The sequence below is a fragment of the Somniosus microcephalus genome, chromosome 2, assembly GCF_052327205.1.
Source record: "Somniosus microcephalus isolate GS21.2 chromosome 2, FLI_Smic_1.0, whole genome shotgun sequence".
Classification (NCBI taxonomy): domain Eukaryota; kingdom Metazoa; phylum Chordata; class Chondrichthyes; order Squaliformes; family Somniosidae; genus Somniosus; species Somniosus microcephalus.
In genome coordinates this window covers 8,841,375-8,864,192 of record NC_140988.1, presented here as the reverse complement: position 1 = coordinate 8,864,192, position 22,818 = coordinate 8,841,375, and the positions used below count along the sequence as shown (strand labels likewise).

The window sequence follows — 22,818 nt, the reverse complement described above, 5'->3', positions numbered from 1 at the left end:
TGTGGGGTTCAATGTCTTTGGTGGACCTTACCCTGTGGGGTTCAATGTCTTTGATGGACCTTACCCTGTGGGGTTCAATGTCTTTGGTGGACATTACCCTGTGGGATTCAATGTCTTTGGTGGACCTTACCCTGTGGGGTTCCTATGTCTTTAGTAGTCTGTACCTTGCACTTTTTAACAAATTTTACTGGAGCTGACCCTATTTAGACAGCTTGAATTCAGAATTTGGTTCATTGCTCACAACCATGAGGTACACTTCTTTGTCATTACACTGGTTGATGGGCCAAAGATGTCCAAATAATATCATACCCACCTGATACTTTACAATGTCACTGACGTAAGAAAACTACTAGGCACTTGGTCTAAGTGTTAAACAAAGCTTTAATCAATTGTTTTACAACATGGAGGTCTAGTTGTGTCCTTCACTAGTTCCTGTTAAGAATGTCCTGCGCAAGCTGGGCCCGTGTCCGAGTATTTATACTCTCCCTGGACAGCGCCACCCGCAGGCCGCTCAGTTGATTCATGTCAGTCACTTCCTGCTGAAAAATGAAACACTTCCCTTTCAACAAAAATACTATTTTACAAACAACTTTGCAACACTTTGAAAGCTTATCAGAACCCTTCTAACTAAAGGTGATATACAAATGAAGAGCATCAGCAAAAAATTAACCACTTGGTAGGGAGTAATGGTTAAGGAAACTTAAGGTCTAGGTTTCATAGAATCGTAGAAACTTACAGCACAGAAGCAGGCCATTCGGCCCATTGTGTAAGTGCCAGCCGAAAAAGAGCTATCCAGCCTAATCCCATTTCATGAAACCCTCATCCATGCCTTTGTTACCTCTAGACTTGACTATTCCAACGCACTCCTGGCCGGCCTCCCACATTCCACCCTACGTAAACTTGAGGTCATCCAAAACTCGGCTGCCCGTGTCCTAACTCGCACCAAGTCCCGTTCACCCATCACCCCCTGTGCTCGCTGACCTACATTGGCTCCCGGTTAAGCAATGCCTCGATTTCAAAATTCTCATCCTTGTTTTCAAATCCCTCCATGGCCTCGCCCCTCCCTATCTCTGTAATCTCCCTCAGCCCCACAACCCCCTGAGATATCTGCACTCCTCTAATTCTGCCCTCTTGAGCATCCCTGATTTTAATCGCTGCACCTTTGGTTGCCGTGCCTTCTGTTGCCTGGGCCCTAAGCTCTGGAATACCCTGCCTAAACCTCTCCACCTCGCTACCTCTCTTTCCTCCTTTAACATGCTCCTTAAAACCCACCTCTTTGATCAAGCTTTTGGTCACCTGCCTTAACTTATCCTTATGTGGATCGGTGTCAAATTTGTTGTCTTAAAATACTCCTGTGCAGTGTCGTAGGATGTTTTACTACATTAAAGCGCTATATAAATACTTGTTGTTGTTGTTGTTGTTATTTCCAGCTCTTGGTCCGTAGCCCTGTAGGTTACAGCACTTCATGTGCATATCCAAGTACTTTTTAAATGCAATGAGGGTTTCTACCTCTACCACCCTATCAGGCAGTGAGTTCCAGACCCCCGCTACCCTCTGTGTCATAGAGTCATAGAGTCATAGAGTTATACAGCACGGATAGAGGCCCTTTGGCCCATCGTGTCCGCGCCGACCATCAAGCCCTGTCTAATCTAATCCCATATTCCAGCATTTGGTCCGTAGCCTTGTATGCTATGGCATTTCAAGTGCTCATCCAAATGCTTCTTAAATGTTGTGAGGGTTCCTGCCTCCACAACCCTTTCAGGCAGTGAGTTCCAGACTCCAACCACCCTCTGGGTGAAAAAGTTCTTTCTCAAATCCCCTCTAAACCTCCCGCCCTTTACCTTGAATCTATGCCCCCTAGATATTGACCCTTCTACTAAGGGAAAAAGCTCCTCAGTATCCATCCTATCTATGCCCCTCATAATTTTGTACACATCAATCATGTCCCCCCTCAGCCTCCTCTGCTCCAAGGAAAACAAACCCAATCTGCCCAGTCTCTCTTCATAGCTGAAGCGCTCCAGCCCTGGTAACATCCTGGTGAATCTCCTCTGCACCCTCTCCAAAGCGTTCACATCCTTCCTGTAGTGTGGCGACCAGAACTGCACACAGTATTCCAGCTGTGGCCTAACCAGTGTTTTATACAGCTCCATCATAACCTCCTTGCTCTTATATTCTATGCCTCGGCTAATGAAGGCAAGTATCCCATATGCCTTTTTTACCACCTTATCCACCTGTTCCGCCGCCTTCAGGGATCTGTGTACTTGCACACCCAGATCCCTCTGACCCTCCGTCTTGCCTAGGGTCTTACCATTCATTGTGTATTCCCTTGCCTTGTTAGTCCCCCCAAAGTGCATCACCTCGCACTTTTCTGGGTTAAATTCCATTTGCCACTGTTCCGCCCATCTGACCAACCCATCTATATCGTCCTGCAGACTGAGGCTACCCTCCTCGCTATTTACCACCCTACCAATTTTTGTATCATCCGTGAACTTACTGATCATACCTTTTACATTCATATCCAAGTCATTAATGTAGACCACAAACAGCAAGGGACCCAGCACCGATCCCTGTGGTACCCCACTGGCCACAGGCTTCCAGTCACAAAAACAACCTTCGACCATCACCCTCTGCCTTCTGCCACTAAGCCAGTTTTGTATCCAATGTGCCAAGGCACCCTGGATTCCATGGGCTCTTACCTTCTTGACCAGTCTCCTGTGCGGGACTTTATCGAAGGCCTTACTGAAATCCATGTATACCACATCCACTGCGTTACCCTCATCCACACACCTAGTCACCCCTTCAAAAAATTCAATCAAATTAGTCAGACATGATCTTCCCTTGACAAAGCCATGTTGACTATCCCTGATTAATCCTTGCCTCTCCAAGTGGAGACTAATTTTGTCCCTCAGAATTTTTTCCAATAATTTTCCTACCACTGATGTTAGGCTCACTGGCCTGTAGTTCCCCGGTTTTTCCCTACTTCCCTTCTTGAATAATGGTACTACATTAGCGGTTCTCCAGTCCTCTGGCACATCCCCTGTGGCCAGAGAGATCCTGAATATATGTGTTAGAGCCCCCGCAATCTCTTCCTTTGCCTCACACAGCAGCCTGGGATACATTTCGTCCGGGCCTGGGGATTTATCCGTTTTTAGGCCTGCTAAAACCGCCAATACCTCCTCCCTCTCGATGTTAATATGTTCGAGCATATCACAGTCCCCCCACCCTATTTCTATGTCTACATCGTCCTTCTCCATAGTGAAAACAGATGCAAAAAATTCATTTAGAACCCCTCCTACATCTTCCGGCTCCACACACAGATTGCCACTTTTGTCCCTAATGGGCCCTATTTTTTCCCTAGTTATCCTCTTACCCTTAATATACTTATAAAACATCTTAGGATTTTCCTTTATTTTGCTCGCCAGTGTTATTTCATGGCCCCTCCTTGATCTCCTAATTTCTTTTTTAAGTATCCCCCTGCACTTTTTGTACTCCTCTAGGGCTTCCTCCGTCTTTAGCCTTTTGTATCTGCCAAAAGCCCTCCTTTTTTTCCTAATCCATTCTCGTATATCCCCTGACATCCAAGGTTCCCTGTGGTTTTTGGAACCACCCTTGACCTTTACGGGAACATGTTGCCATTGTATGATCTCAATCTCCCTTCTGAAAGCCTCCCATTGCTCCGATGCGGATTTTCCTACAAGTAGCTGATCCCAGTCCATTTTGGCCAGATCCTGCCTTATCCTATTAAAATCGGCCTTCCCCCAATTTAGAACCTTTATTTCCGGCCCATCCCTGTCCTTTTCCATGACCACCTTAAATCTCACCATATTATGGTCACTGTCACCAAAGTGCTCACCTACTAGCACTTTTTCCACTTGGCCGGCCACATTCCCTAGAATTAGGCCCAGTACCGCCCCCTCTCTTGTAGGACTTTCTACATGCTGGCTCAAAAAGCTCTCCTGGATGCACTTTAAGAATTCTACACCCTCTGAGCCTTTCACACTCTGACTATCCCAGTTAATATTGGGGAAGTTGAAATCCCCCATTATTATTACCCTATTATTTGCACATTTCTCTGAGATTTGCCTACATATCTGTTCCTCTATCTCCCCCTGACTGTTTGGAGGCCTATAGTACACTCCCAGCAAAGTGCTTGCCCCCTTTTTGTTTTTAAGCTCCACCCATATGGCCTCATTAGAGGAACCTGCTAATATATCATCCCTCCTTACTGCAGTAATTGACTCCTTAATTAATATTGTGACACCCCCTCCTCTTATACCTCCCACTCTGTCTCGCCTGAAGATTCTGTACCCCGGAATATTGAGCTGCCAGTCTTGCCCCTCCCTCAACCATGTCTCCATGATAGCAACAATATCATACTCCCATGTGTTTATCAACACCTTCAGTTCATCCACCTTATTTGCAAGACTCCTTGCATTAAAATAGATGCCATCCAGCCTTGCCCTTATATATTTGCCCTGTCTACCAAGCTGACTTGTTTTTTTCTCTATAATTGGCAGCACATCACCCCCTATTTCAGCTCCCCTCTGTATCCCATCCCCCTGCCAAGTTAGTTTAAACCCCCCCCAACAGTGCTAGCAAACCTCCCCGCAAGGATATTTGTCCCGCTCTGGTTCAGGTGCAACCCGTCCGACTTGTACAAGTCCCACCTTTCCCAGAAGCAGGCCCAGTGATCCAGGAAAGTAAAACCCTCCCTCCTACACCAACTCTTTAGCCATGCATTCATCTGCTCTATCCTCCTATTCCTATACTCACTAGCACGTGGCACTGGGAGTAATCCAGAGATTACAACCTTTGAGGTCCTGCTCTTTAATCTGTTACCTAGCTCCCTAAATTCTTGATGCAGGACCTCAACCCCCTTCCTACCTATGTCGTTGGTCCCAATGTGGACCACGACCTCTGCCTGCTCACCCTCCCCCTTAAGAATGCCCTGTAGCCGCTCAGTGACATCCATGACCCTGGCCCCAGGGAGGCAACAAACCATCCTGGAGTCACGTTTGTGGCCACAGAAACGCCTATCTGTTCCCCTTACGATAGAATCCCCTACCACTATTGCTCTCCCACTCTTTTTCCTCCCTTCAGGAAGCTGGCTGCTGCTGCCTTCCCCTGGTGAGTCATCCCCCTCAACAGTAGCCAACTTGGTATACCTGTTTGAAAGGGGGATGTCCGCAGGGGTTCCCTGCACTTCCTGCCTGCCTCTGTTGCTCCGCCTGATGGTCACCCAATTTCTTTCTGCCTGTGCAGCCCTACTCTGCGGCGTGAACAGCTCGCTAAACGTGCTATCCACGACCCTCTCAGCATCGCGCATGCTCCAAAACTCATCCACCCGCAGCTCGAGCGCCGCAATGCGGTCTACAAGTAGCTGCAGCTGGATACATTTCCCACACACATGGTCGTCAGGGACACTGGCAGCGTCCCTGACTTCCCACATGGAGCAAAAGGAGCAGAACACGGGTCTGAGCTCTCCTGCCATGACTTACTCCTTTAATTAATTTAAAAATTTATTCAACACCCCAGTTACAGGTATACTCTAGGGCGCTTTATTTACCAACTGTCCCCACTACAACACAGAGACCCTAGAAATTTAACACCACAGAATTCAAGCTTGTATTGAAAAGAGAGAAATACTCACCAACCAATCACTTACCTGCTTCCTGCTGACGTCACACTTGGATTACTTTTTACCTCTCTCCCGGAACCTGGATTGGTATGCCTCGGGTTGCTCCCGCGCAGGTCCGCTGCTTCTCCGGTCTCGGGGCTGTGGGCCTCGCTGCCTCTGGTTGCTCCCTTTTAACCTCCGCCGCCTCGGGTTGCTCCCGCGCAGGTCCGCTGCTTCTCCGGTCTCGGGGCTGTGGGCCTCGCTGCCTCTGGTTGCTCCCTTTTAACCTCCGCCGCCTCGGGTTGCTCCCGCGCAGGTCCGCTGCTTCTCCGGTCTCGGGGCTGTGGGCCTCGCTGCCTCTGGTTGCTCCCTTTTAACCTCCGCCGCCTCGGGTTGCTCCCGCGCAGGTCCGCTGCTTCTCCGGTCTCGGGGCTGTGGGCCTCGCTGCCTCTGGTTGCTCCCTTTTAACCTCTGCCGCCTCGGGTTGCTCCCGCGCAGGTCTGCTGCTCCTCCGGTCTCGGGGCTGTGGGCCTCGCTGCCTCTGGTTGCTCCCTTTTAACCTCCGCCGCCTCGGGTTGCTCCCGCGCAGGTCCGCTGCTTCTCCGGTCTCGGGGCTGTGGGCCTCGCTGCCTCTGGTTGCTCCCTTTTAACCTCCGCCGCCTCGGGTTGCTCCCGCGCAGGTCCGCTGCTTCTCCGGTCTCGGGGCTGTGGGCCCTTGAAACGCCATAGCATACAAGGCTACGGACCAAATGGGATTAGAATAGACAGGGCTTGATGGCCGGTGCGGACACGATGTGCTGTATAAATCTAATGGCATCTAACAATATCTGAGACTGTAAGTTGAGCCAAGGGATAAGTTATCAAATCTACAGTTTGATGGTACACAGCTTTCTATACCACTTAGGACAGTCACTGGCTATCAACCAGCCTTCTGTAGACTCAATGGAAAGGAACACTAGGCTAAGTAGAGCCTGTGAACCCTCAGGTCATATTGCACGAGTTTTGTTTGTTTAATATAAACTTGTCTTCTCTTACAGAGATGTCAGAGATGGTTTAATTGCAAAGATTCCAACACAGCCCCTTGACTTATCTCAGTCCTGATCAATAAATGGAGAGACAATGCGTACCAACATTTGCTGTTCAATTTTTACAGCCGCACTTCATCTCATCACTCACTAGCTCTTGAATGGCCTGTGAATTCTCAAAGTAAACCTACCCAATCATTATACATAAGAAGGTCGTGAATCTTTGGCATTCCCTACCCCAGAGGGCTGTGAATGCTCAATCGTTGAGTATATTCAAGACAGAGATCGATAGATTTTTGGACTCTAAGGGAATCAAGGGATATGGGGATGGGGCATAAAGTGGAGTTGAGGTCGAAGATCAGCCGTGATCTTATTGAATGGCGGAGCAGACTCGAAGGGTCGAATGGCCGACTCCTGCTCTTGTTGCCTGTGTGCTTCTGTTCTAAAGTCCTAACAGAGCTCATCCACCTCAGAACAAAAGCTCTCAAATTTTGTGTTGACATGATCTTAGATAAGACATAGTTCTGGTTCATGACAATCCAAACTGGATTGACTCACACTTCCTCTGTTATCTGTAGTTTACAGTAAGTGCTAGCCTTTTTTGAAACCAAGTTAACCTCATAGATCCAGTGCAGTGATGCCATGAGGTCAGTGTGTTCTTGCAACCAATTTGCTGTTGATGAGTTTATAGATTAACTTTCTTGCTCTAATGACTAATATGTTAAGTTGTGCAATGGATTGGTGAAAGTGCTTTAATCACTGTTTATTCTTCAGGCTCAGGGAATGTGTTCAACAGTTCTCTAAACTGGCCCATAAACAAGCTGTACCAAATGTGCTAAGGAATAGTTACTCATTTCGGTTTGTAATACCCATAAACCAAGGAAGCCCGTCACTAACTCAGTTCTGCAAGATATTAGACATCAGGACACTTGACTTCATAGATCGATTAGACGAGTAGGTTTCCTGTGGCACTGCTCGTGGTGAGTCAGAGAATACACTGTTTTAAAACAGTATGGATGTTATCAACAAATCCTAAAGGTGGAAAGTGTTACAGGAAATAAGCACGATATTTACAGGACGTGACTGCGGTACGCAAATATATTATAGATTTATTGAAAATTCTGAAATTGGTTGATATTCCAGGATTTACCAATTGACAACAACAACTACATGCAAATGGGCTGGAGGAGGAATGTCCAAGCTTTCGATTTTATGGAGCCTCAGGGCCACATATAGGCCTAGAAATTGCTTTGCGCAGCACCTGTAAAATGGACACCTAAGGCCCTAAGATGGCGGGCAGGAAGTGCACCGACTGCCATATTGGGTAAGGACAAACAAGAAGCGTTCTTTACCCATGCTTGAAGCCAGTGTTAGTTCCTTTTGCATAGTCAAATAAGGGGCCTAACACTTGCCTGAGGTATCCCACTCCAACATTGGCTTGACTGAGCTGTGGCTCAGTTCATAGCACCCTCACCTCTGGGTCAGCAGGGTGTGGGATCATAGTCCCACTCCAGGGACTTGAGCACATAAAACTAGGCTGACACTCCCAGTGCAGTGCTGAGGGACAGCTGCACTGTCGGAGATGCCGTCTTTTGGATGAGATGTTAAACCGATGCCCTGTCTACTCTCTCAGGTGGATGTAAAAGATCCCATGGCACTATTTCAAAGATGAGCAGGGGTGTTATCCCCGGTGTCCTGGCCAATATTTATCCCTCAACCAACACAGTAAAAGCAGATGATCTGGTCATTATCTCATTGCTGTTTGTGGGATCTTGCTGTGTGCAAATTGGCTGCCGTGTTTCCCACATTACAACAGTGACTACACTTCAAAAGCACTTCATTGGCTGTAAAGCGCTTTGAGATGTTCGGTGGTTGTGAAAGGCGCTATAAAAATGCAAGTCTTTCTTTCTATTTTTCAATGCAGTAATGAGGGAGTGCTGCACTGTCGAAGGTGCCATCTTTCAGATGAGATGTTGAAACAAGGTTCCGTCTGCTCTCTCAGGTGGATGTAAAAGATCCCATGGTCACTATTTTGAAGAAGAGCAGGGGAGTTCTCCCTGGTGTCCTGGCCAGCATTTATCCCTCAATCAACATTTAATCTCAAGTAACAACAGAAAATGCTGGAAAAACTCAGCAGGTCAGGCAACATCCGTGGAGAGAAATTTGAGTTGACGTTTCAGGTCGAAATCCTTTTTCAAAACTGGAAAGAAAATAAAATAAATCGAAGGCAGGGCTGCGATCGAACAAAAGAAGTGAAAGAGACAATAAAAGGTATTCGAAACCAGACGAGATGGTAATAGGACAGTGGAGACAAAAGACAGCTGAGATTAGGTGTGAAGTGTGCTGGCAGGATAGGAGACAGCTGCCAGGTGGGAGAGAGAAACAAAAGGAAAGGGGGGGGGTGGGTGGGAAAGGAAGACCCGAAACAAAGGGGTGGAAAAAATTATAAGTAAAAAAGTAATAGGGGCTGAGGTTCTGATCTGAAATTGTTGAACTCGATATTGAGTCCGGAAGGCTGCAAAGTGCCTAATCGGAAGATGAGGTGCTGTTCCTCGAGTTTACGTTGAGCTTCCGTGGAACAATACAAGAGGCCAAGGACGGTGAGGTCCAAGTGGGATGGGAATGGAGCGGTGAATTAAAGTGACAGGCGACCGGAAGCTCGGGGTCACCCTTACGGACTGAACGGAGGTGTTCCGCAAAGCGGTCACCCAATCTGCGTTTAGTCTCCCCAACGTAGAGGAGACCGCATCATGAGCAGCAAATACAGTATACTAGATTGCAAGAAGTACAAGTAAATCACTGTTTCACCTGGAAGGGGTGTTTGGGGCCCTGGACAGTGGGAAGGGGGGAGGTATAGGGGCAGGTGTTACATCTCCTGCGCTTGCACGGGAAGGTGCCAGGCGAAGGGGAAGGGCTGTTGGGGGTGATCTCTCTTGCCTTGCATTCTAGCACAGACTATCCCTTCAGGTCCTTCCTCCCCTCCCGCCGCCCCCTTCCTGCCTCTGCACCTACCTAAAATCTGTTATATCTCCAACTTTTACCAGTTCTGAAGAAGGGTCTCCGACCTGAAACGTTAACTCTGTTTCTCTCTCCACGGATGCTGCCTGGCCTGCTGAGTGTTTCCAGCATTTTCTGTTGTTATTTCAGATTTCCAGCATCCGCAGTATTTTGCTACTGTGTCACTAAAAAACAGATTACCTGGTCATTATCACTGTGCTGTTTGTGGGAGCTTGCTGTGCACAAATTGGCTGCCACATTTCCTAAATTACAACAGTGACTACACTTCAAAAAAAAAACGTAATTGCCTGTAAAGCCCTTTGGGACATCCTTAGGTCATGAAAGGCGCTATATAAATGTAAGCCTTTCTCTGAGGCAGCCAGGGCCATCACAGGGGTAACCAGCCCTACGGAACGCTTTCCGCAAAGAAGGTTACGTGACTTAACTTGAACGTGGAGCCGAAAGAGCGGGAATTACCTCAGCTCCACAACCATCACTTTACTCTTTTTCCCCTTTAGTCATCTTGATGGGAAGTCATATACCTGTAGCAGCATATCTCAGTAACAAGAAAGCATCTGCGACCGCGTCACATTTCAAAAAGACTCAGAGCCTGCCTTTTAGAACAAGGTCTGTTGAACGTGCAAACCCTACAAAACCAATCCTATCCAAAGGAAAATAAAAATCCGTTGCACAATCCTTTGGAAGTTTTGTATATTGTAAGCTTCATACAAAAAAGTTACAGTAAAGACACGTAGTATTATGTATATCTGTGAAACAACAATCTTCTCCCGTAAAGTGAGTAAATCGATCTCCCCCCGACTCCCTATTCCTCTAACATATTAAAACTAAGAAATATCTGCGCTCCTCCAATTCTGGTCTCTTGCGCATCCCCGATTATAATCGCTCCACCATTGGCGGCCGTGCCTTCATCTGCCTGGGCCCCGAACTCTGGAATTCCCTCCCTAAACCTCTCCGCCTTTCAACCTCTCTCTCCTCCTTTAAGACGCTCCTTAAAAACCAACCTCTTAGTCCAAGCTTTTGGTCACCTGCCCCAATATCTCCTTATGTGGCTCGGTGTCAAATTTTTTGTTTGATAATCGCTTCCTGTGAAGCGCCTTGGGGGCATTTTACTACGTTAAAGGCGCCGTATAAATACAAGCTGTTGTTGTTGTTAGCTGTCAGACTGCTAACGCCTCCAGGCAAGATCTGGACAACAGATTGGGTTGATAAAAATAAAATTCAGCTGATGCCAAAATAAAACAGATTAACGTTACAGAAAAAGGTTGCTACATTATCTGGGGTAACTTTATTGTTATCAAATGCATATCTAATGCATAACTGTAACTAAAAAAGTTAACTATTGAGGCACTCCCCTTCTGTGTGGCCTGTTACTATCATTTTCTCCTATTCTTCTTTTCAATTCTCTGCCCTTTTTTTTACTCTTTCAAACTTAATTCTAATTATTGTCTTTACGTTAACCAACCTATATTTTATGACCTCCTCTACATAAAACATTAGCTTAACAACAACAACCACCTACATTTATATTGCATCTCTAACATAGCAACACATTGTAACCAGACAAAAATGGACGCAGGGCCATAGAAGGAGATCTCGGCCCCAGAATTTGCGGCTGTAATGACGACGAGACTGTCAGCACTCGCCGTCAATACTGTGTAAAACTGACACCAACTTCTGGCGTCCACACATGCGCAGTTAAACGCGGAAATCCGGAGGTTGCTGCCAGTGATTCCCTGCTCCTCCACAGGTTGCGCTGTTGCAGTCTTCGCAGAGAAGGTTGAGAGGAGATTTGATTGAGGTGTTCAAAACCATGAGGGGTCTGGACAGAGTAGATAGCGAGAAACTGTTCCCATTGACGGAAGGGTCGAGCACCAGAGGTCACAGATTTAAGGTGACTGGCAGAAGAACCAAAGGCGACATGAGGGAAAACTTTTTTACGCAGCGAGTGGTTAGGATCTGGAATGCACTGCCTGAAAGGGTGGTGGAGGCAGATTCAATTGTGGCTTTCAAAATGGAATTGGATAAGTACCTGAAGGAAAAATATTTGCAGGGCTACGGGGAAAGGGCGGGGACGTGGGACTAGCTGAAGTGCTCTTGCAGAGAGCTGGCACAGGCTCGACGGGCCAAATGGCCTCCTTCTGTGCTGTAACCATTCTATGATTCAGAATCAGTGAATTGATGTGAACTTCAACTTTTTACGTACTATTCTCGCTGTAAAAGTCATTGTAAATGTTAAGCCTTATTGAATGAGGTGTAACTGAGTTTTTAACAGCATACTAAGTCATAATTACTGCTGAACAATCTCTCTGGCCCTGAAAAACTAATTTTACATGTATAGAGTGTCATTCCCTCAGAAGAACATTTAAACATTCCATTATTTTTAAAATAATAAAAATTAAAAATACATTTTTTTAAGTTTATATTTCAGCTTTTACCTTAATCCCTTGTGCATGTTCCGATCTTCTGTAAAAAGATTAAAATGTGAATTATAGAACCTGCTTTTTACTTCCTGCTTTGCCGCCTGTGAGGATTCTTCAATCTGATTGGCTGATCAGCCTGCCTGCTGCTTGCAATGTTGCTGGACAGATGGCGCCAAATTCAAAGTCATGTCAGAATAGAGGAAATCGATGCTCTGGAGCTCACTCAATGTTTGTGGGCAGCTTTTTCCGAGATCAGTGGCGAGCACCATCCCTTCGCCGCTGACCGCAAAAATGGTGACTCAAAATTTTGTCAGAGCGGCGGGTGACATGAATCAGTCATTCATGAAAGAAAGACTTATGAAATAATACTGAGCGGCCTACGGGTGGCACTGTCCAGGGAGAGTATAAATACTCGGGCACGGGCCCAGCTTGCGCAGGACATTCTTAACAGGAACTAGTGAAGGACACAACTAGACCACCATGTTGTAAAACAGTTGATTAAAGCTTTGCTTAACGCTTAGACCAAGTGCCTAGTAGTTTTCTTACGTCAGCGGGTTTTAAGGTAGTTAATAGCATTGTCCAACCGTTAATCTTTCTAAAGCGTGGCCACTCTTATCCCTGGATCCAAGGTCCCAAGGTGCTCTCCCATCATGCAAATCTCTGAGAGCGATAATTCTTAAAATCTACCCTGTTAATCTTTAAAAACTGGATATTCAACAGTGGAAAACCCAGCTTTTGGATCCAATTGAACATACTGGGCTCTCACACATTCGACAAAGAGAAGTGTTGCCGAACAAGCATGTTTGTTGGAACTCCCTAGAGTCTGATAGAACCTGGAGGAGTAAACTTGTACCTCCACGAACAGGCTGGAAGAGTTAAATGGCAAGTGTTGGCTGGCACATTCTTGAATGATGGTACGCTGGGTTAGCGAGAAGGGGAAGCGTACGGCCTTTCTCCCAGGATCTCAGCAGCAGTGCCCGGGAGATTAATTGTCAATTCCTGGAGACTCCCGGACAATCCGGGAAGGTTGGGAATCCCAAGAAGGGACAATGCAGCAGTTTGAACTTGACTTGCTCCTTAACCACAGCTGGCATTAAGAATATATTTTTTCTTTTCTTGACTAGGTTGGTCTGGAGACTTCTCTGTGTTGAGAACTTGCAAATATTGCAAATATTAACGGACTCTCAGGGACCCCCCCTGGCAAATATTGGCACACTCCTTGTGCGCCCCAGTAAGTATTAACATGGTCTTAAGGAGATTCTGCAAATATTAAGATACTCCTGAGGACAACCTGCAAATATTAAGCATTCCGACGGGGGCATCCTGTAAATGTTAACACACTCACGCTAACACCCTGCAAATGTTATCAAAGCTCCAGGGAAACTCCTTCAAACACTGACATACTCACAAGGGTTCGCTGTCCTAATTTTTTCAAAAAGGCGCACATCAGCTCCCTAAACAGGCAGGAGAACAAAACATATAGAAACAATTAGGAATCTGAACACAGACTGGTAGAAAATCTGATGCCCTACAATCCACTCCTGGACCTCTCCTGCAGAAGAATTGCATATTTTTTTTTATTCGTTCATGGAATGTGGGCGCCGCTGGCAAGGCCAGCCTTTATTGCCCATCACTAATTGCCCCTTGAGAAGGTGGTGGTGAGCCGCCTTCTTGAACCGCTGCAGTCCGTGTGGTGAAGGTGCCCCCACAGTGCTGTTAGGGAGGGAGTTCCAGGATTTTGACCCAGCGACGATGAAGGAACGGCCGATATATTTCCAAGTCAGGATGGTGTGTGACTTGGAGGGGAACTTGGAGGTGGTGGTGTTCCCATGCACCTGCTGCCCTTGTCCTTCTAGGTGGAAGAGGTTGCAGGTTTGGGAGGTGCTGCTGAAGAAGCCTTGGTGAGTTGTTGCAGTGCATCTTGTAGATGGTCCACACTGCAGCCACGGTGCGCCGGTGGTGGAGAGAGTGAATGTTAAGTGCAGGATCAGGCTCAGTAGAAATGCCATACACCCCACCCCCCACCCCCACCACACCCCCGCAGTTAAAGAGCCTGCCTGGGTTCTCATCAACGTTCCCTGTGAGCTGCGCTTTATTCTGCGTGACCTGTTTCTTTCGATGCACGGTCCCTTCGTTGGGCGGTATTTCCGCGGTAGAAGCCGGTGAGCGGCCCGCGCGGGACCGTTGCAGATTACAGCTTGGCCTCACGTGCGCAGCTTAGAGGGAGCATTGGTTCTCACGTGAGAATTTGCATTAGCAGAGGGCTGCCGGGTACCCTAACGGAGTGCTCCACCCAGCCGTGCAATGCGCCGTGCAATGCGGAGCGCATGTACACGGGGGTTTTAGTCCCGCCTTTCACCCGACCCAAAGCCAAAAGTAGCATGTCGCATCTGCAAGGCGTTAACAGTTGTTATTATACGCACATTCTCCCCGTGTTTGCGTGGGTTTCCTTCGGGTGCTCCGGTTTCCTCCCACAGTCCAAAGATGTGCGGGTTAGGTTGATTGGCTATGATAAATTGACCCTTAGTGTTAGGGGGATTAAATACGTGGGGCTACAGGGATAGGGTGGGATATGTGTTGGTGTAGGGGTTACAGGGATCGGGTGGGATATGTGTCGGTGCAGGCTCGATGGGCCGAAATGGCCTCTATCTGCACTGTGGGGTTTCTGTGATTCTGTGATTCTGTAACAGCCTGTTGATAACAGTAGCACTCGCACTTCTAGCACAACTGTCACCGTTTGGACAGTCACATCACCTCTATGATGTGGTCTCCACACCATGTTATATAGGATCATACAGCTCAGAAGGAGGCCATTCAGCCCATCGTGCCTGTGCCAGCTCTTTGAAAGAGCCCTCCAATTAGTCCCACTCCCCCCTGCTCTTTCCCCTCAGCCCTGCAAATTTTCTCCTCTTCAAGTATTTATCCAATTCCCCTTTTGAAAGTTACTATTGAATCTGCTTCCACCGCCCTTTCGGGCAGCGCATTCCAGATCACAACAACTCGCTGCGTTAAAAAGTTTCCCCTCAGCTCGCCCCTGGATTTTTTACCAATCATTTTAAATCTGTGTCCTCTGGTTACCGACACTCCCGCCAGTGGAAACAGTGTCTCCCTATTTACTCTATCAAAACCCCTCATGTTGTCCTCTTTGGTATAATTATTTGGGATAGTAACTTTTTTAAAACGTTTTTAATTATTTTATTTAACGCGGGGGACGATGAATGGGAGACTCTCTCACTTTAAGCTGTCAGGATCAGCAGGAAAGACTCTGGTGCTTTCACCACTGCAGACGCTGTCCCATTGAAGGGATTTTGGAGACCATGTACAGTGACAATAGCCTGGCTTCACATTGCAGGGGAGGCTGGGATAGCTCTGCCCCCCAGTGGTGTTCTGTGACGCTGTCTATAGGAGCAAGAGCCTGAAGATACTGGCTGGAGGCAGAAGGCAAGCATGAAGTTGGGGTGAGGGAGACGGAGAACCAGGGAAAGCAGATTGGTTCAAGGGAGGAACGGAAAGTAGAGAATCCCAGTCAGAGGGGGACAGGTGGATGGGAAGAGGGGCAGGGGGGAGCCGGTCTTCCACCAGGAAAGGGACATAGGACTGATCAGGAAGCCAAGGGGACACGATATGAATTAGGGTGAAGCCAAAGGTGGGACCGAGGATAAACAGTGTAGATGGAGAGTGTCATGAATCTTATCATTCATGAAGAAATGACTCATGAAATAACACTGGGTGGACAGATGGTGGCGCCGTCCAAGGAGTATAAATACTCGGGCGTGGGCCCAGCTTGCCCGGGACATTTTTGTAACCAGGAACTAGTGATGTAACTAGAATCTCATGGTTGTGAAACAGTTGATTAAAGCCTTGCTTTATACTCAAACCAAGTGCTTAGTGAGTTTTCTTACGTCAGAGAGCAGAGGAGAAAAATAAAAGGCCAACAGAGGAGAGAGCCAGTGGAAAGGGAAAAAATATTCACAAACAGCCCTCAACAACAGGGTCGCTCAGTGCATAGCAATCTCGCCTCTGAGTCAGAAGGTTGTGGGTTTAAGTCCCACTCCAGAGACTTGAACACGAAATCTCAGCTGACACTTGGGGGAGTGCTGCGCTGTCGGAGGTGCCGTCTTTCGGATGAGACGTTAAACCGAGGCCCCGTCTGCTCTCTCAAGTGGATGTATAAGATCCCTCGGCACTATTTTGAAGAAGAGCAGGGGGGAGTTATCCCCGGTGCCCTGGGGCCAATATTGTTCCCTTCAATCAACATCACTAAAAAACAGACTATCTGGTCATTATCACATTGCTGTTTGTGGGAGCTTGCTGTGCGCAAATTGGCTGCCACGTTTCCCACATTACAACCGTGACTTCACAAGTACTTCATTGGCTGTAAAGTGTTTTGGGATCTCCTGAGGCCACGAAAGGTGCTGTATAACTGCGAGTCTTTCATTTTTAAAGGACTGGTAAGAGAGAAGCAGTATCAGGGTGTGTTCAGTTGTAAATAAAATATATTAAAATTTAGATTTCAAAAATTGTGCATGCAGACAATGTAAACACAGAAAGAAAAGTGTGGAACATAGGAACAGGAGTAGGTAATTTAGCTTCTCAAGCGGGTTCATTTTATATTTTTATAAATTGTTGATATTGTTTTCATGGCGCATCGCACTTGCGTGCGGAAGGGGAATATGTAGGAAAAACTGAATGGAAATATAGGGAAAGACAGGGAAGGGGCTGAGGTACAGGGATACCCAGGAGGTACAGGTCAGGATATCAGAGCACCCAGATCAGGTATAGTGAAACAGAGAAAGAACCTCGCACCTTATCACATCTCTCAGAACCATCACAAAGCATTTGACACACGATGAATTACAGTAACAACATGCCTTTATACGGCGCCTTTAACGTAGTAAAACGTCCCAAGGTGCTTCGCAGGAGCGTTAATCAGACAACAATTGACACCGAGCCAAAGAAGGAGACTTGAGCACAAAAATCTAGGCTGACGCTCCCAGTGCAGTGCTGAGGGAGTGCTGCACTGTCGGAGGTGCCGTCTTTCAGATGAGACGTTAAACCGAGGTCTGCTCTAAAATAAAAACAGAACATTTTGGAGATACTCAGCAGGTCAGTCAGCATCTGTGAAGAGAGAAACAGAGTCAATGTTTCAGGTCGCTGACCTTTCGTCAGAACTGGAAAAAAGCAGGAAATGGAGCAAATTTTTAAGCAAGTGTAGGAGCTGGGAAAGGGGGGAGGGGAGGAAAGAATGAAAGGGAAGGCCTGTGATAGGATAGAAGGCAGGAGAGGTTAAGAGACATTAAGAGATATTCAAGGCAAGAGGAGATGGTAATGGGACAGGTTAAGAAACAAAGGATGGCTCGAGATGAAGTGTAAATTGCGCTGGCAGAATGAAAGACAGCTGCCCTGTGAGAGAGAAGAAAAGACACAAACGAAAGGTGTGGATAAAAAATATATATATGATAGGGGCCGAGGTTACGATCTGAAATTGTTGAAAGCTATGTTGAGTCCAGAAGGCTGTAAAGTGCCTAATTGAAAGATGAGGTGCTGTTCCTCGAGCTTACGCTGAGCTTCCGTGGAACAATGCAAGAGGCCGAGGACGGTGAGTTCTGAGTGGGAATGGGGCGGTGAATTAAAGTGACCCCGTCTCCTCTCTCAGGTGGACGTAAAAGATCCCATGGCACTATTTCGAAGAAGAGCAGGGGGAGTTCTCCCCGGTGTCCTGGGGCCAATATTTATCCCTCAACCAACATCACTAAAAACAGGTGACCTGGTCATTATCACATTGCTGTCTGAGGCATCTTGCTGTGCACAAAATGGATGCCACATTTCCTACATTACAACAGCGACTACACTTCAAAAGTACTTCATTGGCTGTAAATCACTTTGGGACATCCTGAGGTCGTGAAAGGCGCTGTAGAAATGCAAGCTCTTTCTTTTTATTGGGACATGTGACCAAAATCTTGGTTTGCTTTAAGAAGCACCTTAAAAGAGGAGAGAGAGGTTGAGGGAGGTAATTCCAGAGCTTAGGGCCCAGACAGCTGAAGACATGGTGGGAGAGTGTGGGGGAAGCAGGTGAAGGAAGTGGTGGTTGGGCAAGAGGCTAGAGTTAGAGGAACGTAGAGTTCTTGGAGGGTTGTCGGGCTGGAGGAGGTCACAGAAATAGGGAAAGATGAAGATAACATTTGTTGGAGGAGCCGTCTTTCGGATGAGATGTTAAACCGAGGCCCCGTCTGCCCTCTCAGGTAAAAGATCCCACGGCCACTATTTCGAAGAAGAGCAGCAGCGTTTATTCCCGGTGCCCTGTCCAATATTTATCCCTCAATCAACAACACTTAAAAAAAGAGATTATCTGCTCATTATCACACTGCTGTGTGTGGGACCTTGCTGTGCGCAAATTGGCTGCCACGTTTCCTGCATTACAACAGTGACCACACTTCAAAAAGTGCTTCGTTGGGTGTAAGGCACTTTGGGACGTCCGGAGGTGGTGAAAGGCGCTATAGAAATGCAAGTCTTTCTTTCTTATTTCCCCCCCCCCCCCCACCCCGCCCCAACCGCAAATGTGAATTGGAACAGCGAATTCTCACACCGGCGAAGAGTGGAATCATTTTCCTCATCAGTACTTGTCTGGATTCAAACTAGAATCCCATGTTTCAAAGAATGGTGTTCCAACTATTAATCCACCCAATCCCTCCAGCATCATTTCTAATTGTGCTTTTATTTTTCCTCTACTACTTTCAGTTTCAATTTAAGATCTCCAAGCTTTCCCCCAGGCATAGAAACATAGAAAAATAGGAGCCATTCGGCCCTTCGAGCCTGCTCCGCCATTCAATATGATCATGGCTGATCTTCTATCTCAATAGCATATTCCCGTTCTCTCCCCATACTCCTTGATGCCTTTTGTGTCTAGAAATCTATCTATCTCCTTCTTAAATATATTCAGTGACTTGCCCGCCACAGCCTTCTGTGGTAGAGAATTCCACAGGTTCACCACCCTCTGAGTGAAGACATTTCTCCTCATCTCAGTCCTAAGTGTCCTACCCCTTATCCTGAGACTGTGACCCCTCATTCTAGACCCCCCAGCCAGGGGAAACATCCTCCCTGCATCCAGTCTGTCTAGCCCTGTCAGAATTTTATACATTTCAACGAGGGACCCTCTCATTCTTCTAAACTCTTGGCCCAGTCGACGCAATCTCTCCTCATACGACAGTCCTGCCATCCCAGGAATCAGTCTGGTGAACCTTCGCTGCACTCCCTCTATGGCAAGTATATCCTTTCTTAGGTAAGGAGACCAAAACTGCACACGGTACTCCAGGTGTGGTCTCACCAAGGCCCTGTATAACTGTAGTAAGACATCCTTGCTCCTGTACTCAAATCCTCTTGCAATGAAGGTCAACATACCATTTGCCTTCCTAATTGCTTGCTGCACCTGCATGTTTGCTTTCAGGGAACAGAGGAGTATCTCAATGTCACCGCACCGCCATCCATCCTTGGCCTTTGCACAGGCTGCACGTGAATATATCTCGCGGAACAGCAGCAGTGAAAAAAGAGTTTTAAAAAATCGACTGGAATCCCTCTGGATACAGGAATCTTACCAGTGCAACTTTCAGTCGCCATTTCGTTATGTGCTGACAAAACTGAAAAAACCTTGGCCACGGTTAGAAATTGGTTTCTCAAGGAGAAGAAAGGGGAAGAATTCCTATATTTCTCTTTTTTTTTTAACCTGTTTGCACAACTCCTTTCGTTCTGTCCCAGTGTCAGTCAAAGATGGAACCTGCATACAAACTCAGCACCTGGGGATTAGGTTGAATGACATTGACAAGTAATCCTGCTTAAGATGTCAAATTCTACGTGTTCCTTCTAAATCTGCAACTTGAAAGTAAAGGTGACTGTCTGGTCAGTCTCACTTCTAATGAAGGCAAAATGCTCTTCAGCGTTAATCTGAACCAGGACCAGGTAATCACGTGATTATCAGGAGTTCTGAACACGCCATTGCTGAACTATTGCTTCGTGTTTACAAAGCTTGAGGACAACAAAGCGCTGCTTTCAAAAACTGGCAGCAACACGATTGCAAAAAAACAGGTTCCTTTACTTGAAGGGGCTGCTCCTTGATTTTTGGCTGCACTTCAGTCCCACTTTCCTGATCTTCGGTCACCCGGTGCGGAGGGGAGCGGGCGGGTCGGAGGACCTCCTCATAGGACCGCTCCTGGGCCTGGCCAAAGTGGCCATCAACAGGTCCAGGCAGCGGGCGGTCGAGCGGGCCGTCCGGCCCGATTGCCTGCCTCTCTTCCGCGGCTATGTTCGCGCCCTGGTGACCCTGGAGATGGAGCACGCGGTGTCCGCCGGCATGCTCGAGGCCTTCCGTGACCGGTGGGCGCCGCAGGGACTGGAATGCATCGTCACCCTGGGTAATGTAATTATCATTTAAGTTTTATTTAAAGTTCTGTTAATTTTCAGTTAATTTGGTTCAATAAAAAGAGGACGATTGCAAACAGCAGTCACAGTGAAACCTGATCCACACCGTAATCATGAACAAGAGCAGACTACGCTGCTCGAGAACATTCCCTTGCACCCAGCCTTGTCTTCCTGCTTTCACCTCAAGCCCTACTGTTGCTCACTTGTTCCAGGGTTACACCTATTCTCCAATCATAAGAACGTAGGAACTGGAGGAGGCCACTCAGCCCCTCAAGCTGGTTGCGACATTCAATTAGATCATGGCTGATCTGTATCTTGACTCCAACTACTTGCCTTGGTTCTGTAAACTTTAATACCCTTGCCTAACAAATCAATCTCAGCCTTGAAATTTTCAATTGACTCCCAACCCCAACAGCTTTTTGAGGGAGATAGATAGATAGCTAGATAGCTAGATAGATAGATAGATAGCTAGATAGCTAGATAGATAGATAGCTAGATAGCTAGATAGATAGATAGATAGATAGCTAGATAGATAGATAGATAAACAGACAGGCAGATAGATAGATAGATAGATAGATAGATAGATAGATAGATAGATAGATAGATAGATAGATAGATAGATAGATAGATAGATAAACAGACAGGCAGGTAGAGAGACAGCTAAAGAGATAGATGATAGATAGAGAGAGAGATAGATAGACAGACAGACAGATAGAGATAGATAGATAAACAGACAGACAGATAGAGAGACAGCTAGAGAGATAGATGATAGATAGAGAGATAGATAGATAGACAGACAGACAGATAGAGATAGATAGATAAACAGACAGACAGATAGAGAGACAGCTAGAGAGATAGATGATAGATAGAGAGATAGATAGATAGACAGACAGACAGGCAGATAGAGATAGATAGATAAACAGACAGACAGATAGAGAGACAGATAGAGAGACATATAGAGAGATAGATGATAGATAGAGAGAGAGATAGATAGATAGATAGACAGACAGACAGATAGATAGATTCCTTCCTTTCTTTCTTTGTTTCTTTCGTTTTCTTTCTATCTCGCCCTCATTGGCTCCATTGAAATGAAGCCTGAGGCCCAATATCGGGGGCTCCTCGGACCTCACCATTAAGGCACAGCGAACGGACCTTATCCCCACCCACCCCCCCACCACACCGCGCGCCCAAAATGGACGCGCCCAAGTTCCTGGCCCCCTGTCTCTAGCGATCTGCGGGCAAGGAGATTACAAATCACATTCCCCATCTCATTAAGAACCCTCCAGTGGATACCATCTGTGCCGACAGCCCGGTCTATTTTAGGGCTACTAATTCCACCTAAAATGATATCCTCACCGATTGTAACATTTAGAACTTTTCCGTTAACAGTGCAACTTGCTGCCGTGGCTAAACGCTGACACAAAGCGATCCTCTATTATCTCGGCCAGTTCCCTTTCTCCAGCCGCCTGTTGCATTTCAGGACTTGAAGGTGGCAGAGGCTCCGCCTCTTACAAGTCTGGATGGAAACTAGGAGCAGAGGTGGGAGCTCGACAGATCCAGGTGTCAGCCGATTCTGGGCCGCCCTGCTGGATTCCCAGCTAGGGGTCGCCAACCCTCCGGGATTGGCCCGGAGTCTCCAGGAGTTATAGATTAATCCCCAGGACACGGCCGCAGCGTAACACACGGGGAGAAAAAAAAACACGGGGGTGTTAAATTAATTGTGTGTTTTCTTCAAATTTTCTTTGAACACTTTTTTTTATTAGTTATAAAAATATTGCAGATTGAGGGGAAAAACCCCACCATCAACATCCTGGGGGTTGTATTGATTTCTTTGTGGGTTCAATGACGAGACATTTATGAAAGAGAATGTCTTTTAATCTAAAGTCTGTTCAACTCTTTATACAGCATTTACAGGAGACACGATGCTAGTGATGCATCTAGAACGAAACTGAAACTAAACTAAACTGCCTTGCTTGTCTCGGTCACATGCCCTCTGCTGGTCAGGCACAAGCAATCAATACATGCAAACATGCTGATAAGGCATCATAATCAAACAGGCAAATACCATCTCTATTTGCTGATATCATTACATGGGTCACCATTGACCAGAAACTTAACTGGACCAGCCACATAAATACTGTGGCAACAAGAGCAGGTCAGAGGCTAGGTATTCTGTGGTGAGTGTCTCACCTCCTGACTCCCCAAAGCCTTTCCACCATCTACAAGGCACAAGTCAGGAGTGTGATGGAATACTTTTCACTTGCCTGGATGAGTGCAGCTCCAACAACACTCAAGAAGCTCGGCACCATCCAGGACAAAGCAGCCC

General features: G+C 46.9%; 1 long non-coding RNA gene across 1 annotated transcript; it reads right to left on the bottom strand.

Moving 5' to 3' along the window:
* Positions 1-385: 385 nt before the first annotated feature.
* Positions 386-22,127, bottom strand: LOC147122539 (uncharacterized). Its single transcript, XR_015080279.1, has 4 exons — positions 21,849-22,127; positions 13,489-13,534; positions 12,096-12,123; positions 386-539 (listed from the first exon to the last, which is right to left on the bottom strand). It is a non-coding gene; the product is annotated as an uncharacterized LOC147122539 (long non-coding RNA).
* Positions 22,128-22,818: the final 691 nt, after the last annotated feature.